Source organism: Mustela putorius, unplaced genomic scaffold (genome assembly GCF_011764305.1).
Source record: "Mustela putorius furo isolate JIRA1106 unplaced genomic scaffold, ASM1176430v1.1 tig00537254_pilon_pilon_pilon, whole genome shotgun sequence".
NCBI lineage: Eukaryota > Metazoa > Chordata > Mammalia > Carnivora > Mustelidae > Mustela > Mustela putorius.
The window spans coordinates 22,378-28,501 of NW_025422393.1; the positions used below are offsets into that span (position 1 = coordinate 22,378).

General features: G+C 36.3%; 1 pseudogene; it reads left to right on the forward strand.

Annotated features, from left to right (window-relative positions):
• The first annotated feature begins 5,562 nt into the window (after nt 1-5,562).
• LOC123390178 lies at nt 5,563-5,923 on the forward strand (annotated as a pseudogene).
• Nucleotides 5,924-6,124: the final 201 nt, after the last annotated feature.

Genomic DNA, 6,124 nt, shown 5'->3' on the forward strand with positions numbered 1-6,124 from the left:
GCAGCCAGAAAAGTAATGAGAAAATAAAGACATGGTTCTTTCTATAAACAAAATAATAATTCAATTCCAAAGAGATCTTTTTGGTAATATCTTTTCTAACTTAAAGCACCTACAGAAAGGGTCATCTGTCAAATTGACAGATTAAATTATAATCCAGACTGGGAAGCTAGTGATAAATATATACTTATCACTTAGGATACTTACGGGATTATTAGGCTGATAAATCTTTGTTGGGATTATGCAAAACAAAAAAGTGACATAAAATTGGTTATGTTACACTTTGATGACTTCGAAGGAATTATTGTGAAAAAGTAAGAGTAATGGATATGATGACTTGATTTGGTTCAAAATTAAAAACGGGACTCTTAATCTTTGCCCATCACAAATTCACAGTCAATTTTGAAAATCCCCAAGACTTTGCTGATGTAATAGCCTTTGTACTGAGTAGAAAGTATATGTTATAGTACTGATGAAGATGAATAAACTGATAATAAAAATAGTAATTTCCACAGGATGTCACATGACCAAGTTCAGACAAGTAGAAAGTAAGACAACCGAAATACAAACATAGTTTTATCTTAACCCAAATTCATACCATTTCTCTCACCTCAGAATTCCTTCTATCTAGTTCCATAAAAGTATTAAAAAAATTGGTTCTGCATAAAAAATAAACTGATGTAAATATATTACCTATTATGTCACTCAAAGTCTCATGTAATTGACAACATTCATCATTTTACACCAAATAAAACATATATTTGCACTGTCCAAAGTATATTTGCTTCTGTCAGATGAGTCAGGTTTTCTCCTAAATTTACTTTTTTGGTCTATTCTCTCCAGGCATACACAGCCAACTCTGAAGCAAGAAATAGGATATGTTAATATTAACAATGTCATTCTATTTCCCCTCTTCTGTCCTGTCTAGGTATTTTGTTCAATGAACTTGAAGTTGCCTGAAGTTACTCTTCAGAAAGATTTGAGTTGAACTTAAAAGCAGAATAACTGAGTAACTGAATAGCTACAATTAGTAAATACAGACGAAGCTTCAATGACTATGAGCCAGATACAAGTCTATCTCTTATTAGTCTGTGTGAATAGAATGTATTTGTGGTTCCGGCTAGCAGTGATGAAGGAAAAAAAAATTACTTGGTTCACAATCCAAAGAATAATAGAACTGAGAGGGATCTCCAAAGATGAAGTATGTCCTTCGACATCTAGGCTGTCTTCATCTAAAGTATTCTAGACAGACGGGCATCAAACTTCTCAAATATCTCCATGGAAAAAAAGACCCTGCCATCATTTACTTTCAATCTTATGTGTTTCCTCAGTGACTTTCCCACTGAGATACTCTCCATGAAGCTGTCTGATTTCTTCATTCTTGCCAATTTTCTCTTCTAGACTTCTGTCTAAGCAGACTGTGTTTTCCAAGATCAGTACTGATTCAGCCTGTTATTTCTGCTTTATGCTTCTGAGCACCAAGGGCTATGATTTTAGCACATGGTACATTAGTGTTCTAACACCATTGAGAAGAAAACAAGGCCCCAAAGGGTGAAGGCATTAATGAAAACAACGAGCATTTTAGTAAGAAGACCAGGGCATTTAAATCCAGTGTCCCAGAATGATATATAACATTGCCAACTGTAGCAAGCATTTCAAGGATCGATTATCTTTTATAAGCTGTAAATACAGGTATCATTTCCATTCATGCAAAATTCTTTAGACAGCAAAATATGGAAATGTTTTCTAATTTAAATGGTAAAAGAAGAAGAAGGCAAGAGACTGGAATCCTTGCCATGCTCAGCCCTAAAACAGAAGATCCTCTGTTTGGGCAACAGTGCTGTGGATATAGCCAAGAGACTGTTTTGGCACAAAAAGGAATATATCAGCATTACCAGTGCCAGTTACATTCCATTGCCTTTAGTTTCCTGGCTGAGTACATCTGTGTGTTTTGGGGGAGGGGAAAAGGCAAGAGGGAGGCAGAATCTGGCAGCCATTTTCTCTTCTCTACAATGTCCTTTTTAGTATCTAAATGAGAATATGCTTATATTTCATCATCATTTTGCAGTTCTAACTATTGGGAATATCAACATTGAGAGAGTTACCACAATATTGCTGAACAGAGCTATTACTCTGTTTATCTAAAGTCAAGGAAAGAATGAAAATGATTGAATGAAACTTTGATCATTCTGATGTTAATTTTTTCATCGAAGTTCTGCCCTTCTATTGTTTGAGAATAACAATAAAAAAAAAAACCACCCTGTAGTAGTTCAAAACAAGATTTTTTTTTTTAATCTCACATCCCTCTGAAGGCTGACTCAGCTCACCCAGGGAGTTTCTTTCTCGAGATCCGCCATGCAGTTGAGGGAAGATGGAGGCTGGTCGTATAGTCATTTGAAGGCTTGACAGAGTTGGAAGTCCAAAATATCTCCCTTCAACGACTGGCAGTTGATGCTGGCTTTTGGCGAGGCTCTTATTTTGGGGTTGATTACTGGAGCACCAATATGTGGTCTTCCCACATGGCCAGGGCTTCTTCCAGCATGGCAGCTGTGTTCTGACAGGGAGTATCCTAAACATGAGCATTCCAAGGGAAATGAATCTGTCAGCCTCTGACAGCCTGGACCCGAGAACTGGCACAGCACCATTTCTGTGCTGAATCTGATTGTTCAGAGCAGTCACGGAGATCTCCCAGAATCAAGACCAGGGAGAAGGGCAAAGACCACCCCTCTTGGATGGGTGGAGCATCAAAGAATCTGTGGCCATCTTTAATCTGCCATTCTTTATAAGCATATTTGGGGAGTCTCCTTCTAGTTAAGTAGCTAAAATTGTCGGTGCATATCATTAAGATGTAATATAAAAGACTCCACAATTTACGATGTGCAGAGAAGGAAGTGACTAAACACAATATATTTGTATCTTGCCAGTAGGAAAAGAACATTAACAAAATTAGTATAATTTTGTTTACTCCCGTGCTCGCTTCGGCAGCACATATACTAAAATTTTGTTTACTCCAATTTCTCTTCACTCCTGGAACTAGTTTTTAGAGAACTGACCGATGCTTCCGTAGAAGACATTTCTCTTATTGGCCCACAGTGAGCAAAGGTGTTAGGAGTATGCAAAGAAGAGGTGGGGATCCTTTTAAGATAGAAGCATACTTAGTCTCTGTTTATTGTTCTCTCTCTTCATAGCACCACTCATGGCAGAAGTAAATTGTGTTTTTGCTTCAGATTAACCTTAATTTTTATAGGGCACATCATTCTTTAATGCTAGATTCCCAGTGGTTTATAAATTGAATTATGTGTGTTAAAATTATCCCTATATCCCTCTACTCTTACAATGACCTCTATATCCTACAGGAACCCTCTTCCTAGTAAGTCCCCTATGGAACCCAGGTCATGTTCAGTATAGTCGGTTTCCTAGTCTTTTGCATTCTAAGTTAAGTTTCCTTGATCCATTTTCCAATTTCCATGAGCAGGGGAGGCAGAAACCATTTCTCATGATTAGTTCAAACTCTCAAAGAATAACATTCTCTTAGCCAATTATTCTGAAAACGTTGTGTCTTTTTCACCCTGTTTTACTTAGCACCATGTGGATTAGAGTAGTTTATATGCTTCTATCAGGGGAACGAAGAAAAATACATGTGTATACCTAATATGCTCAGGAATTAAAGTATAACAATATTCAATGTACCTTGAAGGTCTTACTATATAAAAGCATTCGAGCAAAGTAATGGAATACTCACCACCACAGTGATGGGCAGACATATGTAAACCCTTTTCATGTTATCTAGTATGGATACATACTTTGGAGGTGAGTGTTCATGAGACCATCTACCTCAAGAAGAACCTGCATTCCCTTAAACCTCTATTTGCAGGAAACAATATTGACTGTCTTTTGTAACCATTTCAAAGTGTATATTGATCACATGTTTTTTTCTTACAGATGCAGGCTTATTTAAGGCCATTAAAGGTTGTTCTCTAATTCTGTAAATGTGAACAGTAACAACTAAACAAAACGCAAAGTAAACAAAAATGCTAAAAACAACAGAATCACTAAACATTAAAAAAAAAGGCAACAACAAACCTAAGTTAAGCAGAGTAAGATGTAACTATATCTAAACCAGTTAAGTGTTTCACAGAGTATTTAACAAGATTATTGGAAACATACTCAATCTTTTGAAAAGTAAAAATCAAATAAAACTTACATCTAAAGGTTTGTACTAGATTCCTTTCTTTGTCATACCGGTTTAATATTATTTTGGGAATGAGTTATTGCTACATTCTGCCTGTTTGTTTTTTTTTCCCAACAGGATAATACTATTTATCTGCCTAATAATGACAAATAGATTTCATCTCATGTGACAACTCTAATCAGTTGATAGAGGCAGTGCTGCTTGAGGCAGTGTTTTGTGAACAGTTCCGAGGCTATGTCTGGACTCCACAGGACAAAAAGTTCTTGATATCATCCAAGGGCATGGTGGAGGAAGTTAGTAACTAAGTGAAAGGTATCAGTCATCCTTACATCATCTGCAAAGAACCATGGACAGGGATTTAGCCCCGATGTTTCAAAAGCCCATTGTGGAGCTAGTCACTGCCAGACTCCTATTAACTGGCTTAAAGTAAACAATTACCAAATGAACAAACAAATAACAAATACTGAATTGTGACTTTTTGAAAATATATGTGAAATGGACACACATTGAGGATACCAATGGTATGGATGGAAAAAAGAAAGAGAGTCCTGATAGGCTACATCAACAAACATGTTTTTCATATACTTCAGGAAACATTATAAATGTGGCAAGAAGATCTAATATGTAATCTGGATTTCTTATTAAATCTGCTATCACTTTACCAAAATATGTTTTTCTACAGTATCAAATATTCTCAACTAGACATTTTCTCCTTAGAAAATCATGGTATTAGAATTTTAGAATTCTAGAATTTAGAATTCTAGAACAATATTTTAATGTTTGGAATATTTTCTAACTACATCAGGCATCATATTATTAAGAAAACAATCATAATATTGTGATAGTAACATTGAGTCATGAGGGTGTATTCACTTGTGTGTCTCCTTCAATAGTTTCTGAATTCCTTGATGTCAAAGTCACAGTCTTTATCTCCACATTCTCCAGAGAGAGGGAGCAACAAGTGTTGCACTTTTAATTCCCAGATCAGCAGTGATGAGAGCATAGCATTATTTACACTCTTTCCAATAGATTCTGCTTAGCTCTTTCAAGATGAAAGCTAAGCAAAACTCTCCTTTCTCACCACTTTGTCATCCTTACCCTTACAGGCATGAAAATGGAAATTCTTCCCTGTTATGGGAAGATAATGTTGCTATGGTTATAAAGGTAAAGTAGATTTATCAAAATAATTCGAAACATGATTCTCCATTATGGTTAGTGATTGCAGGGACAGGTTGACATGAAAACACTCAACTTTTTTTTTTCTTCTCTCATTTGCTATTTCTTCAATTTCTATATAAAAAGCTTCATGTCCTTTCCTTTCTCTCTCCCGGCCATTTTTGGCAGCTGCTCTTGGTTTGGGGCCATCCCGCACCTAAGACAGGAAGATGGTGGCCACAAAGAAGACGAAAAAGTGGCTGGAGTCCATCAACTCCAGGTTCCAGCTCGTTATAAAAAGTGGAAAATACGTGCTGGAGGTACAAGCAGACTCTGAAAATGATCAGACACGGCAAAGCGAAGCTGGTCATCCTCGCCAACAACTGCCCGGCCTTGAGGAAATCTGAAATAGAATACTATGCCATGTTGGCCAAAACTGGTGTCCATCACTACAGTGGCGATAATATTGAATTGGGCACGGCATGTGGGAAATACTACAGAGTATGCACGCTGGCTATCAATGATCCAGGTGATTCTGTTATCATTAGAAGCATGCCAGAACAGACTGGTGAAAAGTAAATCACATGGAATTTTTCTTTAATAAAACTGGCCACAGTTTGTTTAAAAAAAAAGAAAAAGCTTCATGTTGTACATACTAACAAAACTCTATCTCCAGGATGATTAGGTATGCTATAATTTGGAAATTTATGAGTTATATATTTCATGTATTATATGTACATATATCCTGATACTGACTACATATAATATTTTTCCTCTAGA